Source organism: Lissotriton helveticus, chromosome 8 (genome assembly GCF_964261635.1).
Source record: "Lissotriton helveticus chromosome 8, aLisHel1.1, whole genome shotgun sequence".
In the NCBI taxonomy this organism is placed as follows: domain Eukaryota; kingdom Metazoa; phylum Chordata; class Amphibia; order Caudata; family Salamandridae; genus Lissotriton; species Lissotriton helveticus.
This window is the reverse complement of record NC_136069.1, coordinates 1540191326-1540215996: the sequence shown is the minus strand read 5'-3', so window position 1 is coordinate 1540215996 and position 24671 is coordinate 1540191326. Positions and strand designations below refer to the sequence as shown.

General features: G+C 43.0%; 26 non-coding genes across 26 annotated transcripts; all 26 read right to left on the bottom strand.

The window, feature by feature from the left end:
• Positions 1-472: 472 nt before the first annotated feature.
• Positions 473-555, bottom strand: TRNAL-UAG (transfer RNA leucine (anticodon UAG)). The gene has a single exon. It is a non-coding gene; the product is annotated as a tRNA-Leu (tRNA).
• Positions 556-1581: 1026 nt separating this feature from the next.
• Positions 1582-1664, bottom strand: TRNAL-AAG (transfer RNA leucine (anticodon AAG)). Its single transcript has one exon. It is a non-coding gene; the product is annotated as a tRNA-Leu (tRNA).
• Positions 1665-1853: 189 nt separating this feature from the next.
• Positions 1854-1936, bottom strand: TRNAL-CAG (transfer RNA leucine (anticodon CAG)). The gene has a single exon. It is a non-coding gene; the product is annotated as a tRNA-Leu (tRNA).
• Positions 1937-2568: 632 nt separating this feature from the next.
• On the bottom strand, positions 2569-2651 carry TRNAL-UAG (transfer RNA leucine (anticodon UAG)). The gene has a single exon. It is a non-coding gene; the product is annotated as a tRNA-Leu (tRNA).
• A 1298-nt stretch (positions 2652-3949) lies between these two features.
• On the bottom strand, positions 3950-4032 carry TRNAL-CAG (transfer RNA leucine (anticodon CAG)). The gene has a single exon. It is a non-coding gene; the product is annotated as a tRNA-Leu (tRNA).
• A 632-nt stretch (positions 4033-4664) lies between these two features.
• TRNAL-UAG (transfer RNA leucine (anticodon UAG)) lies at positions 4665-4747 on the bottom strand. Its single transcript has one exon. It is a non-coding gene; the product is annotated as a tRNA-Leu (tRNA).
• Positions 4748-5773: 1026 nt separating this feature from the next.
• TRNAL-AAG (transfer RNA leucine (anticodon AAG)) lies at positions 5774-5856 on the bottom strand. Its single transcript has one exon. It is a non-coding gene; the product is annotated as a tRNA-Leu (tRNA).
• A 189-nt stretch (positions 5857-6045) lies between these two features.
• TRNAL-CAG (transfer RNA leucine (anticodon CAG)) lies at positions 6046-6128 on the bottom strand. Its single transcript has one exon. It is a non-coding gene; the product is annotated as a tRNA-Leu (tRNA).
• A 632-nt stretch (positions 6129-6760) lies between these two features.
• TRNAL-UAG (transfer RNA leucine (anticodon UAG)) lies at positions 6761-6843 on the bottom strand. Its single transcript has one exon. It is a non-coding gene; the product is annotated as a tRNA-Leu (tRNA).
• Positions 6844-7869: 1026 nt separating this feature from the next.
• On the bottom strand, positions 7870-7952 carry TRNAL-AAG (transfer RNA leucine (anticodon AAG)). Its single transcript has one exon. It is a non-coding gene; the product is annotated as a tRNA-Leu (tRNA).
• A 189-nt stretch (positions 7953-8141) lies between these two features.
• Positions 8142-8224, bottom strand: TRNAL-CAG (transfer RNA leucine (anticodon CAG)). Its single transcript has one exon. It is a non-coding gene; the product is annotated as a tRNA-Leu (tRNA).
• A 632-nt stretch (positions 8225-8856) lies between these two features.
• TRNAL-UAG (transfer RNA leucine (anticodon UAG)) lies at positions 8857-8939 on the bottom strand. Its single transcript has one exon. It is a non-coding gene; the product is annotated as a tRNA-Leu (tRNA).
• Positions 8940-9965: 1026 nt separating this feature from the next.
• On the bottom strand, positions 9966-10048 carry TRNAL-AAG (transfer RNA leucine (anticodon AAG)). The gene has a single exon. It is a non-coding gene; the product is annotated as a tRNA-Leu (tRNA).
• Positions 10049-10237: 189 nt separating this feature from the next.
• Positions 10238-10320, bottom strand: TRNAL-CAG (transfer RNA leucine (anticodon CAG)). Its single transcript has one exon. It is a non-coding gene; the product is annotated as a tRNA-Leu (tRNA).
• A 632-nt stretch (positions 10321-10952) lies between these two features.
• On the bottom strand, positions 10953-11035 carry TRNAL-UAG (transfer RNA leucine (anticodon UAG)). Its single transcript has one exon. It is a non-coding gene; the product is annotated as a tRNA-Leu (tRNA).
• Positions 11036-13048: 2013 nt separating this feature from the next.
• On the bottom strand, positions 13049-13131 carry TRNAL-UAG (transfer RNA leucine (anticodon UAG)). Its single transcript has one exon. It is a non-coding gene; the product is annotated as a tRNA-Leu (tRNA).
• Positions 13132-14429: 1298 nt separating this feature from the next.
• Positions 14430-14512, bottom strand: TRNAL-CAG (transfer RNA leucine (anticodon CAG)). Its single transcript has one exon. It is a non-coding gene; the product is annotated as a tRNA-Leu (tRNA).
• Positions 14513-15144: 632 nt separating this feature from the next.
• On the bottom strand, positions 15145-15227 carry TRNAL-UAG (transfer RNA leucine (anticodon UAG)). Its single transcript has one exon. It is a non-coding gene; the product is annotated as a tRNA-Leu (tRNA).
• Positions 15228-16525: 1298 nt separating this feature from the next.
• Positions 16526-16608, bottom strand: TRNAL-CAG (transfer RNA leucine (anticodon CAG)). Its single transcript has one exon. It is a non-coding gene; the product is annotated as a tRNA-Leu (tRNA).
• A 632-nt stretch (positions 16609-17240) lies between these two features.
• Positions 17241-17323, bottom strand: TRNAL-UAG (transfer RNA leucine (anticodon UAG)). The gene has a single exon. It is a non-coding gene; the product is annotated as a tRNA-Leu (tRNA).
• A 1024-nt stretch (positions 17324-18347) lies between these two features.
• TRNAL-AAG (transfer RNA leucine (anticodon AAG)) lies at positions 18348-18430 on the bottom strand. Its single transcript has one exon. It is a non-coding gene; the product is annotated as a tRNA-Leu (tRNA).
• A 904-nt stretch (positions 18431-19334) lies between these two features.
• On the bottom strand, positions 19335-19417 carry TRNAL-UAG (transfer RNA leucine (anticodon UAG)). Its single transcript has one exon. It is a non-coding gene; the product is annotated as a tRNA-Leu (tRNA).
• A 1025-nt stretch (positions 19418-20442) lies between these two features.
• Positions 20443-20525, bottom strand: TRNAL-AAG (transfer RNA leucine (anticodon AAG)). Its single transcript has one exon. It is a non-coding gene; the product is annotated as a tRNA-Leu (tRNA).
• Positions 20526-20714: 189 nt separating this feature from the next.
• TRNAL-CAG (transfer RNA leucine (anticodon CAG)) lies at positions 20715-20797 on the bottom strand. The gene has a single exon. It is a non-coding gene; the product is annotated as a tRNA-Leu (tRNA).
• A 632-nt stretch (positions 20798-21429) lies between these two features.
• TRNAL-UAG (transfer RNA leucine (anticodon UAG)) lies at positions 21430-21512 on the bottom strand. The gene has a single exon. It is a non-coding gene; the product is annotated as a tRNA-Leu (tRNA).
• Positions 21513-23525: 2013 nt separating this feature from the next.
• Positions 23526-23608, bottom strand: TRNAL-UAG (transfer RNA leucine (anticodon UAG)). Its single transcript has one exon. It is a non-coding gene; the product is annotated as a tRNA-Leu (tRNA).
• Between the last annotated feature and the right edge of the window lie 1063 nt (positions 23609-24671).

The window sequence follows — 24671 nt, the reverse complement described above, 5'->3', positions numbered from 1 at the left end:
TACAAAGAGAAAGTGCTATTCACCAGCCACTTGAACGGCCCAAAGCTGCTTTGAAATTGCGTCAACAGCCACATCTTGGCTGACTAAAGCAAATTCAACAAGGGAGCTCAATGTCACAACATAGGGTGGAATACGCAAATCTAAGCAGCCCCTGATCACAGCCCTGAGGACATTGCTGTAAGTGTGCTGGAGTACAGCTGTCTACCAGGTGCTTGGCATTCTTCCAAATTTGCATGGCCTGTCTGGCCAGGGAATACAAGAGCATGACTCTTCTAGATGAGCTCTTACATGGGTCCTAAGCTCATTTGGTAAGGATTGCACTTTATCAGCAAGACTTTGTACAACAGAAATATATGAGAAACCCAAGCTCTCTTGACTAGACGAGGACGGAATAACGTCCCAGGTGAAGACGAACAGATGCAACTTCCATCAGATGTTATCCTGATGAAGAAGATTATATCTCCAAAAGTCATGTCAGAAGTGGGATTCGAACCCACGCCTCCAGAGGAGACTGCGGCCTAAACACAGCGCCTTAGACCACTCGGCCATCCTGACAGTGGAGAGTCCTAAGAAATGTATAAAAGTCACTCAGAAATTTCTGCGTCCATGCAAGTTTGAAATAATTTCAACCTTCAAACACAAGGTGCAACTTTTTGCACAGGACAATAAACACAGAAGATCACATATGAAAGCATTTCATTTCACAGGTGTACTGTTTTTATGCTTTTAGAATAACTTATACCTCTCACCAGCTATTTAGGGTTCTGTATCCTATTCACAAAATTGCCTTGCCTGCGACCTCTCTCTTTATACACAAACAACTACTGCTCAGGAAGTAGGAAGGCAGAAGGTGGGGCAGTTTATGCAAATTTATGCTGTCAATGTGCCTTGCAGATTCATGCAGAATTTCTAGTTCCTTGCTGGAAACAAGAGAGCAGGCCTTGTTTCAGATCAACTGTCCCTAGCAAGGAACGTCTGAGCACATCCATTCTTTTGCTCTCTAGCCCCTGGCTTGGGACTCACCCTCACTGGCTGAGGAGTGAAGTTCTGCATACCAACGTTGCATAGAAGGTATGTTTGTGATTGGTTTGAGATGGGTGGGAGGTCAAGAGCAGGGAAAAGCAAGTCACCTTCACTTCTAGTCTCCTCTTCTATGCCTACCTGCCGTTCACTCACTCTGTCTTTGTTTCATTCTCTCCTTCCTCAACACCCCATCTCACTCACTGGCTCTATCATTTGTGCTCTTTCCCCTTGCTCTTCATTTCATAGTGGAAACATCTCTTGAATGGATCATTAGAAAATGAGGTTACATAAAATTAAAAATCTACTTATTGGAAACCAAAAATATCACAAGACTGAATGTAAGCCATTTCTTCAATAAAAGGGATTTTTTAGGCACCCCCCAAAAAACACATAAAACACCACTAGTGCTAGAAGAATATTATACGAGCTTGAAGACAGAATTGGGCAAATTCATTTGCAGTTGAAACTGAAGTTTGGTACTTATTCAGATATTATATGCACTGCCAATTTTTAGCTGAGATTCTGAAGGAACGCAGTGACAAAATGGACTTAAAGTTTTGTCAGAAGTGGGATTCGAACCCACGCCTCCAGGAGAGACTGCGGCCTTAATGCAGCGCCTTAGACCACTCGGCCATCCTGACCACATGTTGCTTGTCCATCTACATAGTGAGAAAGATAGTGTGAACAAAAAAAACACACATCTTAGGCCATAAGTGGCTATATCAAGAAAAAAACTCACTGCACTTTTCCAAAAAGACAACCATATAAGCCCATGTGAGGGAAATGATCTGATTTTCTCCCTCAAGAAAAAAGAAGATTAAACACAGGTTTGTCAGAAGTGGGATTTGAACCCACGCCTCCAGAAGAGACTGCGACCTGAACGCAGCGCCTTAGACCACTCGGCCATCCTGACTTGCATTTTCAGTACCTTCCACAAGCCAGAGAGCCATGCAAGTTTGGTACCGAAAAGGCATGCCCTCAATTTATTTATCCCATTATAAGCATTTCCAACAGATCTTTGAACAATCCATACAGAGCAGTACCTATGAAGAACTCTTTAGACCTTTAAAGCGTACAAAGAGAAAGTGCTATTCACCAGCCACTTGAACGGCCCAAAGCTGCTTTGAAATTGAGTCAACAGCCACATCTTGGCTGACTAAAGCAAATTCAACAAGGGAGCTCAATGTCACAACATAGGGTGGAATACGCAAATCTAAGCAGCCCCTGATCACAGCCCTGAGGACATTGCTGTAAGTGTGCTGGAGTACAGCTGTCTACCAGGTGCTTGGCATTCTTCCAAATTTGCATGGCCTGTCTGGCCAGGGAATACAAGAGCATGACTCTTCTAGATGAGCTCTTACATGGGTCCTAAGCTCATTTGGTAAGGATTGCACTTTATCAGCAAGACTTTGTACCACAGAAATATATGAGAAACCCAAGCTCTCTTGACTAGACGAGGACGGAATAACGTCCCAGGTGAAGACGAACAGATGCAACTTCCATCAGATGTTATCCTGATGAAGAAGATTATATCTCCAAAAGTCATGTCAGAAGTGGGATTCGAACCCACGCCTCCAGAGGAGACTGCGGCCTAAACACAGCGCCTTAGACCACTCGGCCATCCTGACAGTGGAGAGTCCTAAGAAATGTATAAAAGTCACTCAGAAATTTCTGCGTCCATGCAAGTTTGAAATAATTTCAACCTTCAAACACAAGGTGCAACTTTTTGCACAGGACAATAAACACAGAAGATCACATATGAAAGCATTTCATTTCACAGGTGTACTGTTTTTATGCTTTTAGAATAACTTATACCTCTCACCAGCTATTTAGGGTTCTGTATCCTACTCACAAAATTACCTTGCCTGCGACCTCTCTCTTTATACACAAACAACTACTGCTCAGGAAGTAGGAAGGCAGAAGGTGGGGCAGTTTATGCAAATTTATGCTGTCAATGTGCCTTGCAGATTCATGCAGAATTTCTAGTTCCTTGCTGGAAACAAGAGAGCAGGCCTTGTTTCAGATCAACTGTCCCTAGCAAGGAACGTCTGAGCACATCCATTCTTTTGCTCTCTAGCCCCTGGCTTGGGACTCACCCTCACTGGCTGAGGAGTGAAGTTCTGCATACCAACGTTGAATAGAAGGTATGTTTGTGATTGGTTTGAGATGGGTGGGAGGTCAAGAGCAGGGAAAAGCAAGTCACCTTCCCTTCTAGTCTCCTCTTCTATGCCTACCTGCCGTTCACTCACTCTGTCTTTGTTTCATTCTCTCCTTCCTCAACACCCCATCTCACTCACTGGCTCTATCATTTGTGCTCTTTCCCCTTGCTCTTCATTTCATAGTGGAAACATCTCTTGAATGGATCATTAGAAAATGAGGTTACATAAAATTAAAAATCTACTTATTGGAAACCAAAAATATCACAAGACTGAATGTAAGCCATTTCTTCAATAAAAGGGATTTTTTAGGCACCCCCCAAAAAACACATAAAACACCACTAGTGCTAGAAGAATATTATACGAGCTTGAAGACAGAATTGGGCAAATTCATTTGCAGTTGAAACTGAAGTTTGGTACTTATTCAGATATTATATGCACTGCCAATTTTTAGCTGAGATTCTGAAGGAACGCAGAGACAAAATGGACTTAAAGTTTTGACAGAAGTGGGATTCGAACCCACGCCTCCAGGAGAGACTGCGGCCTTAATGCAGTGCCTTAGACCACTCGGCCATCCTGACCACAAGTTGCTTGTTCATCTACAGAGTGAGAAAGATAGTGTGAACAAAAAAAACACACATCTTAGGCCATGAGTGGCTATACCAAGAAAAAAACTCACTGCACTTTTCCAAAAAGACAACCATATAAGCCCATGTGAGGGAAATGATCTGATTTTCTCCCTCAAGAAAAAAGAAGATTAAACACAGGTTTGTCAGAAGTGGGATTTGAACCCACGCCTCCAGAAGAGACTGCGACCTGAACGCAGCGCCTTAGACCACTCGGCCATCCTGACTTGCATTTGCAGCACCTTCCACAAGCCAGACAGCCATGCAAGTTTGGTACCGAAAAGGCATGCCCTCAATTTATTTATCCCATTATAAGCATTTCCAACAGATCTTTGAACAATCCATACAGAGCAGTACCTATGAAGAACTCTTTAGACCTTTAAAGCGTACAAAGAGAAAGTGCTATTCACCAGCCACTTGAACGGCCCAAAGCTGCTTTGAAATTGCGTCAACAGCCACATCTTGGCTGACTAAAGCAAATTCAACAAGGGAGCTCAATGTCACAACATAGGGTGGAATACGCAAATCTAAGCAGCCCCTGATCACAGCCCTGAGGACATTGCTGTAAGTGTGCTGGAGTACAGCTGTCTACCAGGTGCTTGGCATTCTTCCAAATTTGCATGGCCTGTCTGGCCAGGGAATACAAGAGAATGACTCTTCTAGATGAGCTCTTACATGGGTCCTAAGCTCATTTGGTAAGGATTGCACTTTATCAGCAAGACTTTGTAAAACAGAAATATATGAGAAACCCAAGCTCTCTTGACTAGACGAGGACGGAATAACGTCCCAGGTGAAGACGAACAGATGCAACTTCCATCAGATGTTATCCTGATGAAGAAGATTATATCTCCAAAAGTCATGTCAGAAGTGGGATTCGAACCCACGCCTCCAGAGGAGACTGCGGCCTAAACACAGCGCCTTAGACCACTCGGCCATCCTGACAGTGGAAAGTCCTAAGAAATGTATAAAAGTCACTCAGAAATTTCTGCGTCCATGCAAGCTTGAAATAATTTCAACCTTCAAACACAAGGTGCAACTTTTTGCACAGGACAATAAACACAGAAGATCACATATGAAAGCATTTCATTTCACAGGTGTACTGTTTTTATGCTTTTAGAATAACTTATACCTCTCACCAGCTATTTAGGGTTCTGTATCCTACTCACAAAATTATCTTGCCTGCGACCTCTCTCTTTATACACAAACAACTATTGCTCAGGAAGTAGGAAGGCAGAAGGTGGGGCAGTTTATGCAAATTTATGCTGTCAATGTGCCTTGCAGATTCATGCAGAATTTCTAGATCCTTGCTGGAAACAAGAGAGCAGGCCTTGTTTCAGATCAACTGTCCCTAGCAAGGAACGTCTGAGCACATCCATTCTTTTGCTCTCTAGCCCCTGGCTTGGGACTCACCCTCACTGGCTGAGGAGTGAAGTTCTGCATACCAACGTTGCATAGAAGGTATGTTTGTGATTGGTTTGAGATGGGTGGGAGGTCAAGAGCAGGGAAAAGCAAGTCACCTTCACTTCTAGTCTCCTCTTCTATGCCTACCTGCCGTTCACTCACTCTGTCTTTGTTTCATTCTCTCCTTCCTCAACACCCCATCTCACTCACTGGCTCTATCATTTGTGCTCTTTCCCCTTGCTCTTCATTTCATAGTGGAAACATCTCTTGAATGGATCATTAGAAAATGAGGTTACATAAAATTAAAAATCTACTTATTGGAAACCAAAAATATCACAAGACTGAATGTAAGCCATTTCTTCAATAAAAGGGATTTTTTAGGCACCCCCCAAAAAACACATAAAACACCACTAGTGCTAGAAGAATATTATACGAGCTTGAAGACAGAATTGGGCAAATTCATTTGCAGTTGAAACTGAAGTTTGGTACTTATTCAGATATTATATGCACTGCCAATTTTTAGCTGAGATTCTGAAGGAACGCAGTGACAAAATGGACTTAAAGTTTTGTCAGTAGTGGGATTCGAACCCACGCCTCCAGGAGAGACTGCGGCCTTAACGCAGCGCCTTAGACCACTCGGCCATCCTGACCACATGTTGCTTGTCCATCTACATAGTGAGAAAGATAGTGTGAACAAAAAAAACACACATCTTAGGCCATAAGTGGCTATAGCAAGAAAAAAACTCACTGCACTTTTCCAAAAAGACAACCATATAAGCCCATGTGAGGGAAATGATCTGATTTTCTCCCTCAAGAAAAAAGAAGATTAAACACAGGTTTGTCAGAAGTGGGATTTGAACCCACGCCTCCAGAATAGACTGCGACCTGAACGCAGCGCCTTAGACCACTCGGCCATCCTGACTTGCATTTTCAGCACCTTCCACAAGCCAGACAGCCATGCAAGTTTGGTACCGAAAAGGCATGCCCTCAATTTATTTATCCCATTATAAGCATTTCCAACAGATCTTTGAACAATCCATACAGAGCAGTACCTATGAAGAACTCTTTAGACCTTTAAAGCGTACAAAGAGAAAGTGCTATTCACCAGCCACTTGAACGGCCCAAAGCTGCTTTGAAATTGCGTCAACAGCCACATCTTGGCTGACTAAAGCAAATTCAACAAGGGAGCTCAATGTCACAACATAGGGTGGAATACGCAAATCTAAGCAGCCCCTGATCACAGCCCTGAGGACATTGCTGTAAGTGTGCTGGAGTACAGCTGTCTACCAGGTGCTTGGCATTCTTCCAAATTTGCATGGCCTGTCTGGCCAGGGAATACAAGAGCATGACTCTTCTAGATGAGCTCTTACATGGGTCCTAAGCTCATTTGGTAAGGATTGCACTTTATCAGCAAGACTTTGTACAACAGAAATATATGAGAAACCCAAGCTCTCTTGACTAGACGAGGACGGAATAACGTCCCAGGTGAAGACGAACAGATGCAACTTCCATCAGATGTTATCCTGATGAAGAAGATTATATCTCCAAAAGTCATGTCAGAAGTGGGATTCGAACCCACGCCTCCAGAGGAGACTGCGGCCTAAACACAGCGCCTTAGACCACTCGGCCATCCTGACAGTGGAGAGTCCTAAGAAATGTATAAAAGTCACTCAGAAATTTCTGCGTCCATGCAAGTTTGAAATAATTTCAACCTTCAAACACAAGGTGCAACTTTTTGCACAGGACAATAAACACAGAAGATCACATATGAAAGCATTTCATTTCACAGGTGTACTGTTTTTATGCTTTTAGAATAACTTATACCTCTCACCAGCTATTTAGGGTTCTGTATCCTATTCACAAAATTGCCTTGCCTGCGACCTCTCTCTTTATACACAAACAACTACTGCTCAGGAAGTAGGAAGGCAGAAGGTGGGGCAGTTTATGCAAATTTATGCTGTCAATGTGCCTTGCAGATTCATGCAGAATTTCTAGTTCCTTGCTGGAAACAAGAGAGCAGGCCTTGTTTCAGATCAACTGTCCCTAGCAAGGAACGTCTGAGCACATCCATTCTTTTGCTCTCTAGCCCCTGGCTTGGGACTCACCCTCACTGGCTGAGGAGTGAAGTTCTGCATACCAACGTTGCATAGAAGGTATGTTTGTGATTGGTTTGAGATGGGTGGGAGGTCAAGAGCAGGGAAAAGCAAGTCACCTTCACTTCTAGTCTCCTCTTCTATGCCTACCTGCCGTTCACTCACTCTGTCTTTGTTTCATTCTCTCCTTCCTCAACACCCCATCTCACTCACTGGCTCTATCATTTGTGCTCTTTCCCCTTGCTCTTCATTTCATAGTGGAAACATCTCTTGAATGGATCATTAGAAAATGAGGTTACATAAAATTAAAAATCTACTTATTGGAAACCAAAAATATCACAAGACTGAATGTAAGCCATTTCTTCAATAAAAGGGATTTTTTAGGCACCCCCCAAAAAACACATAAAACACCACTAGTGCTAGAAGAATATTATACGAGCTTGAAGACAGAATTGGGCAAATTCATTTGCAGTTGAAACTGAAGTTTGGTACTTATTCAGATATTATATGCACTGCCAATTTTTAGCTGAGATTCTGAAGGAACGCAGTGACAAAATGGACTTAAAGTTTTGTCAGAAGTGGGATTCGAACCCACGCCTCCAGGAGAGACTGCGGCCTTAATGCAGCGCCTTAGACCACTCGGCCATCCTGACCACATGTTGCTTGTCCATCTACATAGTGAGAAAGATAGTGTGAACAAAAAAAACACACATCTTAGGCCATAAGTGGCTATATCAAGAAAAAAACTCACTGCACTTTTCCAAAAAGACAACCATATAAGCCCATGTGAGGGAAATGATCTGATTTTCTCCCTCAAGAAAAAAGAAGATTAAACACAGGTTTGTCAGAAGTGGGATTTGAACCCACGCCTCCAGAAGAGACTGCGACCTGAACGCAGCGCCTTAGACCACTCGGCCATCCTGACTTGCATTTGCAGCACCTTCCACAAGCCAGACAGCCATGCAAGTTTGGTACCGAAAAGGCATGCCCTCAATTTATTTATCCCATTATAAGCATTTCCAACAGATCTTTGAACAATCCATACAGAGCAGTACCTATGAAGAACTCTTTAGACCTTTAAAGCATACAAAGAGAAAGTGCTATTCACCAGCCACTTGAACGGCCCAAAGCTGCTTTGAAATTGAGTCAACAGCCACATCTTGGCTGACTAAAGCAAATTCAACAAGGGAGCTCAATGTCACAACATAGGGTGGAATACGCAAATCTAAGCAGCCCCTGATCACAGCCCTGAGGACATTGCTGTAAGTGTGCTGGAGTACAGCTGTCTACCAGGTGCTTGGCATTCTTCCAAATTTGCATGGCCTGTCTGGCCAGGGAATACAAGAGCATGACTCTTCTAGATAAGCTCTTACATGGGTCCTAAGCTCATTTGGTAAGGATTGCACTTTATCAGCAAGACTTTGTACAACAGAAATATATGAGAAACCCAAGCTCTCTTGACTAGACGAGGACGAAATAACGTCCCAGGTGAAGACGAACAGATGCAACTTCCATCAGATGTTATCCTGATGAAGAAGATTATATCTCCAAAAGTCATGTCAGAAGTGGGATTCGAACCCACACCTCCAGAGGAGACTGCGGCCTAAACACAGCGCCTTAGACCACTCGGCCATCCTGACAGAGGAGAGTCCTAAGAAATGTATAAAAGTCACTCAGAAATTTCTGCGTCCATGCAAGCTTGAAATAATGTCAACCTTCAAACACAAGGTGCAACTTTTTGCACAGGACAATAAACACAGAAGATCACATATGAAAGCATTTCATTTCACAGGTGTACTGTTTTTATGCTTTTAGAATAACTTATACCTCTCACCAGCTATTTAGGGTTCTGTATCCTATTCACAAAATTGCCTTGCCTGCGACCTCTCTCTTTATACACAAACAACTACTGCTCAGGAAGTAGGAAGGCAGAAGGTGGGGCAGTTTATGCAAATTTATGCTGTCAATGTGCCTTGCAGATTCATGCAGAATTTCTAGTTCCTTGCTGGAAACAAGAGAGCAGGCCTTGTTTCAGATCAACTGTCCCTAGCAAGGAACGTCTGAGCACATCCATTCTTTTGCTCTCTAGCCCCTGGCTTGGGACTCACCCTCACTGGCTGAGGAGTGAAGTTCTGCATACCAACGTTGCATAGAAGGTATGTTTGTGATTGGTTTGAGATGGGTGGGAGGTCAAGAGCAGGGAAAAGCAAGTCACCTTCACTTCTAGTCTCCTCTTCTATGCCTACCTGCCGTTCACTCACTCTGTCTTTGTTTCATTCTCTCCTTCCTCAACACCCCATCTCACTCACTGGCTCTATCATTTGTGCTCTTTCCCCTTGCTCTTCATTTCATAGTGGAAACATCTCTTGAATGGATCATTAGAAAATGAGGTTACATAAAATTAAAAATCTACTTATTGGAAACCAAAAATATCACAAGACTGAATGTAAGCCATTTCTTCAATAAAAGGGATTTTTTAGGCACCCCCCAAAAAACACATAAAACACCACTAGTGCTAGAAGAATATTATACGAGCTTGAAGACAGAATTGGGCAAATTCATTTGCAGTTGAAACTGAAGTTTGGTACTTATTCAGATATTATATGCACTGCCAATTTTTAGCTGAGATTCTGAAGGAACGCAGTGACAAAATGGACTTAAAGTTTTGTCAGAAGTGGGATTCGAACCCACGCCTCCAGGAGAGACTGCGGCCTTAACGCAGCGCCTTAGACCACTCGGCCATCCTGACCACATGTTGCTTGTCCATCTACATAGTGAGAAAGATAGTGTGAACAAAAAAAACACACATCTTAGGCCATAAGTGGCTATAGCAAGAAAAAAACTCACTGCACTTTTCCAAAAAGACAACCATATAAGCCCATGTGAGGGAAATGATCTGATTTTCTCCCTCAAGAAAAAAGAAGATTAAACACAGGTTTGTCAGAAGTGGGATTTGAACCCACGCCTCCAGAAGAGACTGCGACCTGAACGCAGCGCCTTAGACCACTCGGCCATCCTGACTTGCATTTGCAGCACCTTCCACAAGCCAGACAGCCATGCAAGTTTGGTACCGAAAAGGCATGCCCTCAATTTATTTATCCCATTATAAGCATTTCCAACAGATCTTTGAACAATCCATACAGAGCAGTACCTATGAAGAACTCTTTAGACCTTTAAAGCATACAAAGAGAAAGTGCTATTCACCAGCCACTTGAACGGCCCAAAGCTGCTTTGAAATTGAGTCAACAGCCACATCTTGGCTGACTAAAGCAAATTCAACAAGGGAGCTCAATGTCACAACATAGGGTGGAATACGCAAATCTAAGCAGCCCCTGATCACAGCCCTGAGGACATTGCTGTAAGTGTGCTGGAGTACAGCTGTCTACCAGGTGCTTGGCATTCTTCCAAATTTGCATGGCCTGTCTGGCCAGGGAATACAAGAGCATGACTCTTCTAGATAAGCTCTTACATGGGTCCTAAGCTCATTTGGTAAGGATTGCACTTTATCAGCAAGACTTTGTACAACAGAAATATATGAGAAACCCAAGCTCTCTTGACTAGACAAGGACGAAATAACGTCCCAGGTGAAGACGAACAGATGCAACTTCCATCAGATGTTATCCTGATGAAGAAGATTATATCTCCAAAAGTCATGTCAGAAGTGGGATTCGAACCCACACCTCCAGAGGAGACTGCGGCCTAAACACAGCGCCTTAGACCACTCGGCCATCCTGACAGAGGAGAGTCCTAAGAAATGTATAAAAGTCACTCAGAAATTTCTGCGTCCATGCAAGCTTGAAATAATGTCAACCTTCAAACACAAGGTGCAACTTTTTGCACAGGACAATAAACACAGAAGATCACATATGAAAGCATTTCATTTCACAGGTGTACTGTTTTTATGCTTTTAGAATAACTTATACCTCTCACCAGCTATTTAGGGTTCTGTATCCTACTCACAAAATTACCTTGCCTGCGACCTCTCTCTTTATACACAAACAACTACTGCTCAGGAAGTAGGAAGGCAGAAGGTGGGGCAGTTTATGCAAATTTATGCTGTCAATGTGCCTTGCAGATTCATGCAGAATTTCTAGTTCCTTGCTGGAAACAAGAGAGCAGGCCTTGTTTCAGATCAACTGTCCCTAGCAAGGAACGTCTGAGCACATCCATTCTTTTGCTCTCTAGCCCCTGGCTTGGGACTCACCCTCACTGGCTGAGGAGTGAAGTTCTGCATACCAACGTTGAATAGAAGGTATGTTTGTGATTGGTTTGAGATGGGTGGGAGGTCAAGAGCAGGGAAAAGCAAGTCACCTTCCCTTCTAGTCTCCTCTTCTATGCCTACCTGCCGTTCACTCACTCTGTCTTTGATTCATTCTCTCCTTCCTCAACACCCCATCTCACTCACTGGCTCTATCATTTGTGCTCTTTCCCCTTGCTCTTCATTTCATAGTGGAAACATCTCTTGAATGGATCATTAGAAAATGAGGTTACATAAAATTAAAAATCTACTTATTGGAAACCAAAAATATCACAAGACTGAATGTAAGCCATTTCTTCAATAAAAGGGATTTTTTAGGCACCCCCCAAAAAACACATAAAACACCACTAGTGCTAGAAGAATATTATACGAGCTTGAAGACATAATTGGGCAAATTCATTTGCAGTTGAAACTGAAGTTTGGTACTTATTCAGATATTATATGCACTGCCAATTTTTAGCTGAGATTCTGAAGGAACGCAGAGACAAAATGGACTTAAACTTTTGTCAGAAGTGGGATTCAAACCCACGCCTCCAGGAGAGACTGCGGCCTTAATGCAGTGCCTTAGACCACTCGGCCATCCTGACCACAAGTTGCTTGTTCATCTACATAGTGAGAAAGATAGTGTGAACAAAAAAAACACACATCTTAGGCCATGAGTGGCTATAGCAAGAAAAAAACTCACTGCACTTTTCCAAAAAGACAACCATATAAGCCCATGTGAGGGAAATGATCTGATTTTCTCCCTCAAGAAAAAAGAAGATTAAACACAGGTTAGGCAGAAGTGGGATTTGAACCCACGCCTCCAGAAGAGACTGCGACCTGAACGCAGCGCCTTAGACCACTTGGCCATCCTGACTTGCATTTTCAGCACCTTCCACAAGCCAGACAGCCATGCAAGTTTGGTACCGAAAAGGCATGCCCTCAATTTATTTATCCCATTATAAGCATTTCCAACAGCTCTCTGAACAATCCATACAGAGCAGTACCTATGAAGAACTCTTTAGCCCTTTAAAGCGTACAAAGAGAAAGTGCTATTCACCAGCCACTTGAACGGCCCAAAGCTGCTTTGAAATTGAGTCAACAGCCACATCTTGGCTGACTAAAGCAAATTCAACAAGGGAGCTCAATGTCACAACATAGGGTGGAATACGCAAATCTAAGCAGCCCCTGATCACAGCCCTGAGGACATTGCTGTAAGTGTGCTGGAGTACAGCTGTCTACCAGGTGCTTGGCATTCTTCCAAATTTGCATGGCCTGTCTGGCCAGGGAATACAAGAGCATGACTCTTCTAGATGAGCTCTTACATGGGTCCTAAGGTCATTTGGTAAGGATTGCACTTTATCAGCAAGACTTTGTACAACAGAAATATATGAGAAACCCAAGCTCTCTTGACTAGACGAGGACGGAATAACGTCCCAGGTGAAGACGAACAGATGCAACTTCCATCAGATGTTATCCTGATGAAGAAGATTATATCTCCAAAAGTCATGTCAGAAGTGGGATTCGAACCCACGCCTCCAGAGGAGACTGCGGCCTAAACACAGCGCCTTAGACCACTCGGCCATCCTGACAGTGGAGAGTCCTAAGAAATGTATAAAAGTCACTCAGAAATTTCTGCGTCCATGCAAGCTTGAAATAATTTCAACCTTCAAACACAAGGTGCAACTTTTTGCACAGGACAATAAACACAGAAGATCACATATGAAAGCATTTCATTTCACAGGTGTACTGTTTTTATGCTTTTAGAATAACTTATACCTCTCACCAGCTATTTAGGGTTCTGTATCCTACTCACAAAATTATCTTGCCTGCGACCTCTCTCTTTATACACAAACAACTATTGCTCAGGAAGTAGGAAGGCAGAAGGTGGGGCAGTTTATGCAAATTTATGCTGTCAATGTGCCTTGCAGATTCATGCAGAATTTCTAGATCCTTGCTGGAAACAAGAGAGCAGGCCTTGTTTCAGATCAACTGTCCCTAGCAAGGAACGTCTGAGCACATCCATTCTTTTGCTCTCTAGCCCCTGGCTTGGGACTCACCCTCACTGGCTGAGGAGTGAAGTTCTGCATACCAACGTTGCATAGAAGGTATGTTTGTGATTGGTTTGAGATGGGTGGGAGGTCAAGAGCAGGGAAAAGCAAGTCACTTTCACTTCTAGTCTCCTCTTCTATGCCTACCTGCCGTTCACTCACTCTGTCTTTGTTTCATTCTCTCCTTCCTCAACACCCCATCTCACTCACTGGCTCTATCATTTGTGCTCTTTCCCCTTGCTCTTCATTTCATAGTGGAAACATCTCTTGAATGGATCATTAGAAAATGAGGTTACATAAAATTAAAAATCTACTTATTGGAAACCAAAAATATCACAAGACTGAATGTAAGCCATTTCTTCAATAAAAGGGATTTTTTAGGCACCCCCCAAAAAACACATAAAACACCACTAGTGCTAGAAGAATATTATACGAGCTTGAAGACAGTATTGGGCAAATTCATTTGCAGTTGAAACTGAAGTTTGGTACTTATTCAGATATTATATGCACTGCCAATTTTTAGCTGAGATTCTGAAGGAACGCAGTGACAAAATGGACTTAAAGTTTTGTCAGAAGTGGGATTCAAACCCACGCCTCCAGGAGAGACTGCGGCCTTAATGCAGTGCCTTAGACCACTCGGCCATCCTGACCACAAGTTGCTTGTTCATCTACATAGTGAGAAAGATAGTGTGAACAAAAAAAACACACATCTTAGGCCATGAGTGGCTATAGCAAGAAAAAAACTCACTGCACTTTTCCAAAAAGACAACCATATAAGCCCATGTGAGGGAAATGATCTGATTTTCTCCCTCAAGAAAAAAGAAGATTAAACACAGGTTTGTCAGAAGTGGGATTTGAACCCACGCCTCCAGAAGAGACTGCGACCTGAACGCAGCGCCTTAGACCACTCGGCCATCCTGACTTGCATTTTCAGTACCTTCCACAAGCCAGACAGCCATGCAAGTTTGGTACCGAAAAGGCATGCCCTCAATTTATTTATCCCATTATAAGCATTTCCAACAGATCTTTGAACAATCCATACAGAGCAGTACCTATGAAGAACTCTTTAGACCTTTAAAGCGTACAAAGAGAAAGTGCTATTCACCAGCCACTTGAACGGCCCAAAGCTGCTTTGAAATTGAGTCAACAGCCACATCTTGGCTGACTAAAGCAAATTCAACAAGGGAGCTCAATGTCACAACATAGGGTGGAATACGCAAATCTAAGCAGCCCCTGATCACAGCCCTGAGGACATTGCTGTAAGTGTGCTGGAGTACAGCTGTCTACCAGGTGCTTGGCATTCTTCCAAATTTGCATGGCCTGTCTGGCCAGGGAATACAAGAGCATGACTCTTCTAGATGAGCTCTTACATGGGTCCTAAGCTCATTTGGTAAGGATTGCACTTTATCAGCAAGACTTTGTACCACAGAAATATATGAGAAACCCAAGCTCTCTTGACTAGACGAGGACGGAATAACGTCCCAGGTGAAGACGAACAGATGCAACTTCCATCAGATGTTATCCTGATGAAGAAGATTATATCTCCAAAAGTCATGTCAGAAGTGGGATTCGAACCCACGCCTCCAGAGGAGACTGCGGCCTAAACACAGCGCCTTAGACCACTCGGCCATCCTGACAGTGGAGAGTCCTAAGAAATGTATAAAAGTCACTCAGAAATTTCTGCGTCCATGCAAGTTTGAAATAATTTCAACCTTCAAACACAAGGTGCAACTTTTTGCACAGGACAATAAACACAGAAGATCACATATGAAAGCATTTCATTTCACAGGTGTACTGTTTTTATGCTTTTAGAATAACTTATACCTCTCACCAGCTATTTAGGGTTCTGTATCCTACTCACAAAATTACCTTGCCTGCGACCTCTCTCTTTATACACAAACAACTACTGCTCAGGAAGTAGGAAGGCAGAAGGTGGGGCAGTTTATGCAAATTTATGCTGTCAATGTGCCTTGCAGATTCATGCAGAATTTCTAGTTCCTTGCTGGAAACAAGAGAGCAGGCCTTGTTTCAGATCAACTGTCCCTAGCAAGGAACGTCTGAGCACATCCATTCTTTTGCTCTCTAGCCCCTGGCTTGGGACTCACCCTCACTGGCTGAGGAGTGAAGTTCTGCATACCAACGTTGAATAGAAGGTATGTTTGTGATTGGTTTGAGATGGGTGGGAGGTCAAGAGCAGGGAAAAGCAAGTCACCTTCCCTTCTAGTCTCCTCTTCTATGCCTACCTGCCGTTCACTCACTCTGTCTTTGTTTCATTCTCTCCTTCCTCAACACCCCATCTCACTCACTGGCTCTATCATTTGTGCTCTTTCCCCTTGCTCTTCATTTCATAGTGGAAACATCTCTTGAATGGATCATTAGAAAATGAGGTTACATAAAATTAAAAATCTACTTATTGGAAACCAAAAATATCACAAGACTGAATGTAAGCCATTTCTTCAATAAAAGGGATTTTTTAGGCACCCCCCAAAAAACACATAAAACACCACTAGTGCTAGAAGAATATTATACGAGCTTGAAGACAGAATTGGGCAAATTCATTTGCAGTTGAAACTGAAGTTTGGTACTTATTCAGATATTATATGCACTGCCAATTTTTAGCTGAGATTCTGAAGGAACGCAGAGACAAAATGGACTTAAAGTTTTGACAGAAGTGGGATTCGAACCCACGCCTCCAGGAGAGACTGCGGCCTTAATGCAGTGCCTTAGACCACTCGGCCATTCTGACCACAAGTTGCTTGTTCATCTACAGAGTGAGAAAGATAGTGTGAACAAAAAAAACACACATCTTAGGCCATGAGTGGCTATAGCAAGAAAAAAACTCACTGCACTTTTCCAAAAAGACAACCATATAAGCCCATGTGAGGGAAATGATCTGATTTTCTCCCTCAAGAAAAAAGAAGATTAAACACAGGTTTGTCAGAAGTGGGATTTGAACCCACGCCTCCAGAAGAGACTGCGACCTGAACGCAGCGCCTTAGACCACTCGGCCATCCTGACTTGCATTTGCATCACCTTCCACAAGCCAGACAGCCATGCAAGTTTGGTACCGAAAAGGCATGCCCTCAATTTATTTATCCCATTATAAGCATTTCCAACAGATCTTTGAACAATCCATACAGAGCAGTACCTATGAAGAACTCTTTAGACCTTTAAAGCGTACAAAGAGAAAGTGCTATTCACCAGCCACTTGAACGGCCCAAAGCTGCTTTGAAATTGCGTCAACAGCCACATCTTGGCTGACTAAAGCAAATTCAACAAGGGAGCTCAATGTCACAACAATGGGTGGAATACGCAAATCTAAGCAGCCCCTGATCACAGCCCTGAGGACATTGCTGTAAGTGTGCTGGAGTACAGCTGTCTACCAGGTGCTTGGCATTCTTCCAAATTTGCATGGCCTGTCTGGCCAGGGAATACAAGAGAATGACTCTTCTAGATGAGCTCTTACATGGGTCCTAAGCTCATTTGGTAAGGATTGCACTTTATCAGCAAGACTTTGTAAAACAGAAATATATGAGAAACCCAAGCTCTCTTGACTAGACGAGGACGGAATAACGTCCCAGGTGAAGACGAACAGATGCAACTTCCATCAGATGTTATCCTGATGAAGAAGATTATATCTCCAAAAGTCATGTCAGAAGTGGGATTCGAACCCACGCCTCCAGAGGAGACTGCGGCCTAAACACAGCGCCTTAGACCACTCGGCCATCCTGACAGTGGAAAGTCCTAAGAAATGTATAAAAGTCACTCAGAAATTTCTGCGTCCATGCAAGCTTGAAATAATTTCAACCTTCAAACACAAGGTGCAACTTTTTGCACAGGACAATAAACACAGAAGATCACATATGAAAGCATTTCATTTCACAGGTGTACTGTTTTTATGCTTTTAGAATAACATACCTCTCACCAGCTATTTAGGGTTCTGTATCCTACTCACAAAATTATCTTGCCTGCGACCTCTCTCTTTATACACAAACAACTATTGCTCAGGAAGTAGGAAGGCAGAAGGTGGGGCAGTTTATGCAAATTTATGCTGTCAATGTGCCTTGCAGATTCATGCAGAATTTCTAGATCCTTGCTGGAAACAAGAGAGCAGGCCTTGTTTCAGATCAACTGTCCCTAGCAAGGAACGTCTGAGCACATCCATTCTTTTGCTCTCTAGCCCCTGGCTTGGGACTCACCCTCACTGGCTGAGGAGTGAAGTTCTGCATACCAACGTTGCATAGAAGGTATGTTTGTGATTGGTTTGAGATGGGTGGGAGGTCAAGAGCAGGGAAAAGCAAGTCACCTTCACTTCTAGTCTCCTCTTCTATGCCTACCTGCCGTTCACTCACTCTGTCTTTGTTTCATTCTCTCCTTCCTCAACACCCCATCTCACTCACTGGCTCTATCATTTGTGCTCTTTCCCCTTGCTCTTCATTTCATAGTGGAAACATCTCTTGAATGGATCATTAGAAAATGAGGTTACATAAAATTAAAAATCTACTTATTGGAAACCAAAAATATCACAAGACTGAATGTAAGCCATTTCTTCAATAAAAGGGATTTTTTAGGCACCCCCCAAAAAACACATAAAACACCACTAGTGCTAGAAGAATATTATACGAGCTTGAAGACAGAATTGGGCAAATTCATTTGCAGTTGAAACTGAAGTTTGGTACTTATTCAGATATTATATGCACTGCCAATTTTTAGCTGAGATTCTGAAGGAACGCAGTGACAAAATGGACTTAAAGTTTTGTCAGTAGTGGGATTCGAACCCACGCCTCCAGGAGAGACTGCGGCCTTAACGCAGCGCCTTAGACCACTCGGCCATCCTGACCACATGTTGCTTGTCCATCTACATAGTGAGAAAGATAGTGTGAACAAAAAAAACACACATCTTAGGCCATAAGTGGCTATAGCAAGAAAAAAACTCACTGCACTTTTCCAAAAAGACAACCATATAAGCCCATGTGAGGGAAATGATCTGATTTTCTCCCTCAAGAAAAAAGAAGATTAAACACAGGTTTGTCAGAAGTGGGATTTGAACCGACGCCTCCAGAAGAGACTGCGACCTGAACGCAGCGCCTTAGACCACTCGGCCATCCTGACTTGCATTTGCAGCACCTTCCACAAGCCACACAGCCATGCAAGTTTGGTACCGAAAAGGCATGCCCTCAATTTATTTATCCCATTATAAACATTTCCAACAGATCTTTGAACAATCCATACAGAGCAGTACCTATGAAGAACTCTTTAGACCTTTAAAGCGTACAAAGAGAAAGTGCTATTCACCAGCCACTTGAACGGCCCAAAGCTGCTTTGAAATTGAGTCAACAGCCACATCTTGGCTGACTAAAGCAAATTCAACAAGGGAGCTCAATGTCACAACATAGGGTGGAATACGCAAATCTAAGCAGCCCCTGATCACAGCCCTGAGGACATTGCTGTAAGTGTGCTGGAGTACAGCTGTCTACCAGGTGCTTGGCATTCTTCCAAATTTGCATGGCCTGTCTGGCCAGGGAATACAAGAGCATGACTCTTCTAGATGAGCTCTTACATGGGTCCTAAGCTCATTTGGTAAGGATTGCACTTTATCAGCAAGACTTTGTACAACAGAAATATATGAGAAACCCAAGCTCTCTTGACTAGACGAGGACGGAATAATGTCCCAGGTGAAGACGAACAGATGCAACTTCCATCAGATGTTATCCTGATGAAGAAGATTATATCTCCAAAAGTCATGTCAGAAGTGGGATTCGAACCCACGCCTCCAGAGGAAACTGCGGCCTAAACACAGCGCCTTAGACCACTCGGCCATCCTGACAGTGAAGAGTCTTAAGAAATGTATAAAAGTCACTCAGAAATTTCTGCGTCCATGCAAGCTTGAAATAATTTCAACCTTCAAACACAAGGTGCAACTTTTTGCACAGGACAATAAACACAGAAGATCACATATGAAAGCATTTCATTTCACAGGTGTACTGTTTTTATGCTTTTAGAATAACTTATACCTCTCACCAGCTATTTAGGGTTCTGTATCCTACTCACAAAATTACCTTGCCTGCGACCTCTCTCTTTATACACAAACAACTACTGCTCAGGAAGTAGGAAGGCAGAAGGTGGGGCAGTTTATGCAAATTTATGCTGTCAATGTGCCTTGCAGATTCATGCAGAATTTCTAGTTCCTTGCTGGAAACAAGAGAGCAGGCCTTGTTTCAGATCAACTGTCCCTAGCAAGGAACGTCTGAGCACATCCATTCTTTTGCTCTCTAGCCCCTGGCTTGGGACTCACCCTCACTGGCTAGGAGTGAAGTTCTGCATACCAACGTTGAATAGAAGGTATGTTTGTGATTGGTTTGAGATGGGTGGGAGGTCAAGAACAGGGAAAAGCAAGTCACCTTCCCTTCTAGTGTCCTCTTCTATGCCTACCTGCCGTTCACTCACTCTGTCTTTGTTTCATTCTCTCCTTCCTCAACACCCCATCTCACTCACTGGCTCTATCATTTGTGCTCTTTCCCCTTGCTCTTCATTTCATAGTGGAAACATCTCTTGAATGGATCATTAGAAAATGAGGTTACATAAAATTAAAAATCTACTTATTGGAAACCAAAAATATCACAAGACTGAATGTAAGCCATTTCTTCAATAAAAGGGATTTTTTAGGCACCCCCCAAAAAACACATAAAACACCACTAGTGCTAGAAGAATATTATACGAGCTTGAAGACAGAATTGGGCAAATTCATTTGCAGTTGAAACTGAAGTTTGGTACTTATTCAGATATTATATGCACTGCCAATTTTTAGCTGAGATTCTGAAGGAACGCAGTGACAAAATGGACTTAAAGTTTTGTCAGAAGTGGGATTCGAACCCACGCCTCCAGGAGAGACTGCGGCCTTAACGCAGCGCCTTAGACCACTCGGCCATCCTGACCACATGTTGCTTGTCCATCTACATAGTGAGAAAGATAGTGTGAACAAAAAAAACACACATCTTAGGCCATAAGTGGCTATAGCAAGAAAAAAACTCACTGCACTTTTCCAAAAAGACAACCATATAAGCCCATGTGAGGGAAATGATCTGATTTTCTCCCTCAAGAAAAAAGAAGATTAAACACAGGTTTGTCAGAAGTGGGATTTGAACCCACGCCTCCAGAAGAGACTGCGACCTGAACGCAGCGCCTTAGACCACTCGGCCATCCTGACTTGCATTTGCAGCACCTTCCACAAGCCAGACAGCCATGCAAGTTTGGTACCGAAAAGGCATGCCCTCAATTTATTTATCCCATTATAAGCATTTCCAACAGATCTTTGAACAATCCATACAGAGCAGTACCTATGAAGAACTCTTTAGACCTTTAAAGCATACAAAGAGAAAGTGCTATTCACCAGCCACTTGAACGGCCCAAAGCTGCTTTGAAATTGAGTCAACAGCCACATCTTGGCTGACTAAAGCAAATTCAACAAGGGAGCTCAATGTCACAACATAGGGTGGAATACGCAAATCTAAGCAGCCCCTGATCACAGCCCTGAGGACATTGCTGTAAGTGTGCTGGAGTACAGCTGTCTACCAGGTGCTTGGCATTCTTCCAAATTTGCATGGCCTGTCTGGCCAGGGAATACAAGAGCATGACTCTTCTAGATAAGCTCTTACATGGGTCCTAAGCTCATTTGGTAAGGATTGCACTTTATCAGCAAGACTTTGTACAACAGAAATATATGAGAAACCCAAGCTCTCTTGACTAGACAAGGACGAAATAACGTCCCAGGTGAAGACGAACAGATGCAACTTCCATCAGATGTTATCCTGATGAAGAAGATTATATCTCCAAAAGTCATGTCAGAAGTGGGATTCGAACCCACACCTCCAGAGGAGACTGCGGCCTAAACACAGCGCCTTAGACCACTCGGCCATCCTGACAGAGGAGAGTCCTAAGAAATGTATAAAAGTCACTCAGAAATTTCTGCGTCCATGCAAGCTTGAAATAATGTCAACCTTCAAACACAAGGTGCAACTTTTTGCACAGGACAATAAACACAGAAGATCACATATGAAAGCATTTCATTTCACAGGTGTACTGTTTTTATGCTTTTAGAATAACTTATACCTCTCACCAGCTATTTAGGGTTCTGTATCCTACTCACAAAATTACCTTGCCTGCGACCTCTCTCTTTATACACAAACAACTACTGCTCAGGAAGTAGGAAGGCAGAAGGTGGGGCAGTTTATGCAAATTTATGCTGTCAATGTGCCTTGCAGATTCATGCAGAATTTCTAGTTCCTTGCTGGAAACAAGAGAGCAGGCCTTGTTTCAGATCAACTGTCCCTAGCAAGGAACGTCTGAGCACATCCATTCTTTTGCTCTCTAGCCCCTGGCTTGGGACTCACCCTCACTGGCTGAGGAGTGAAGTTCTGCATACCAACGTTGAATAGAAGGTATGTTTGTGATTGGTTTGAGATGGGTGGGAGGTCAAGAGCAGGGAAAAGCAAGTCACCTTCCCTTCTAGTCTCCTCTTCTATGCCTACCTGCCGTTCACTCACTCTGTCTTTGATTCATTCTCTCCTTCCTCAACACCCCATCTCACTCACTGGCTCTATCATTTGTGCTCTTTCCCCTTGCTCTTCATTTCATAGTGGAAACATCTCTTGAATGGATCATTAGAAAATGAGGTTACATAAAATTAAAAATCTACTTATTGGAAACCAAAAATATCACAAGACTGAATGTAAGCCATTTCTTCAATAAAAGGGATTTTTTAGGCACCCCCCAAAAAACACATAAAACACCACTAGTGCTAGAAGAATATTATACGAGCTTGAAGACATAATTGGGCAAATTCATTTGCAGTTGAAACTGAAGTTTGGTACTTATTCAGATATTATATGCACTGCCAATTTTTAGCTGAGATTCTGAAGGAACGCAGAGACAAAATGGACTTAAACTTTTGTCAGAAGTGGGATTCAAACCCACGCCTCCAGGAGAGACTGCGGCCTTAATGCAGTGCCTTAGACCACTCGGCCATCCTGACCACAAGTTGCTTGTTCATCTACATAGTGAGAAAGATAGTGTGAACAAAAAAAACACACATCTTAGGCCATGAGTGGCTATAGCAAGAAAAAAACTCACTGCACTTTTCCAAAAAGACAACCATATAAGCCCATGTGAGGGAAATGATCTGATTTTCTCCCTCAAGAAAAAAGAAGATTAAACACAGGTTTGTCAGAAGTGGGATTTGAACCGACGCCTCCAGAAGAGACTGCGACCTGAACGCAGCGCCTTAGACCACTCGGCCATCCTGACTTGCATTTGCAGCACCTTCCACAAGCCACACAGCCATGCAAGTTTGGTACCGAAAAGGCATGCCCTCAATTTATTTATCCCATTATAAACATTTCCAACAGATCTTTGAACAATCCATACAGAGCAGTACCTATGAAGAACTCTTTAGACCTTTAAAGCGTACAAAGAGAAAGTGCTATTCACCAGCCACTTGAACGGCCCAAAGCTGCTTTGAAATTGAGTCAACAGCCACATCTTGGCTGACTAAAGCAAATTCAACAAGGGAGCTCAATGTCACAACATAGGGTGGAATACGCAAATCTAAGCAGCCCCTGATCACAGCCCTGAGGACATTGCTGTAAGTGTGCTGGAGTACAGCTGTCTACCAGGTGCTTGGCATTCTTCCAAATTTGCATGGCCTGTCTGGCCAGGGAATACAAGAGCATGACTCTTCTAGATGAGCTCTTACATGGGTCCTAAGGTCATTTGGTAAGGATTGCACTTTATCAGCAAGACTTTGTACAACAGAAATATATGAGAAACCCAAGCTCTCTTGACTAGACGAGGACGGAATAACGTCCCAGGTGAAGACGAACAGATGCAACTTCCATCAGATGTTATCCTGATGAAGAAGATTATATCTCCAAAAGTCATGTCAGAAGTGGGATTCGAACCCACGCCTCCAGAGGAGACTGCGGCCTAAACACAGCGCCTTAGACCACTCGGCCATCCTGACAGTGGAGAGTCCTAAGAAATGTATAAAAGTCACTCAGAAATTTCTGCGTCCATGCAAGCTTGAAATAATTTCAACCTTCAAACACAAGGTGCAACTTTTTGCACGGGACAATAAACACAGAAGATCACATATGAAAGCATTTCATTTCACAGGTGTACTGTTTTTATGCTTTTAGAATAACTTATACCTCTCACCAGCTATTTAGGGTTCTGTATCCTACTCACAAAATTATCTTGCCTGCGACCTCTCTCTTTATACACAAACAACTATTGCTCAGGAAGTAGGAAGGCAGAAGGTGGGGCAGTTTATGCAAATTTATGCTGTCAATGTGCCTTGCAGATTCATGCAGAATTTCTAGATCCTTGCTGGAAACAAGAGAGCAGGCCTTGTTTCAGATCAACTGTCCCTAGCAAGGAACGTCTGAGCACATCCATTCTTTTGCTCTCTAGCCCCTGGCTTGGGACTCACCCTCACTGGCTGAGGAGTGAAGTTCTGCATACCAACGTTGCATAGAAGGTATGTTTGTGATTGGTTTGAGATGGGTGGGAGGTCAAGAGCAGGGAAAAGCAAGTCACTTTCACTTCTAGTCTCCTCTTCTATGCCTACCTGCCGTTCACTCACTCTGTCTTTGTTTCATTCTCTCCTTCCTCAACACCCCATCTCACTCACTGGCTCTATCATTTGTGCTCTTTCCCCTTGCTCTTCATTTCATAGTGGAAACATCTCTTGAATGGATCATTAGAAAATGAGGTTACATAAAATTAAAAATCTACTTATTGGAAACCAAAAATATCACAAGACTGAATGTAAGCCATTTCTTCAATAAAAGGGATTTTTTAGGCACCCCCCAAAAAACACATAAAACACCACTAGTGCTAGAAGAATATTATACGAGCTTGAAGACAGTATTGGGCAAATTCATTTGCAGTTGAAACTGAAGTTTGGTACTTATTCAGATATTATATGCACTGCCAATTTTTAGCTGAGATTCTGAAGGAACGCAGTGACAAAATGGACTTAAAGTTTTGTCAGAAGTGGGATTCAAACCCACGCCTCCAGGAGA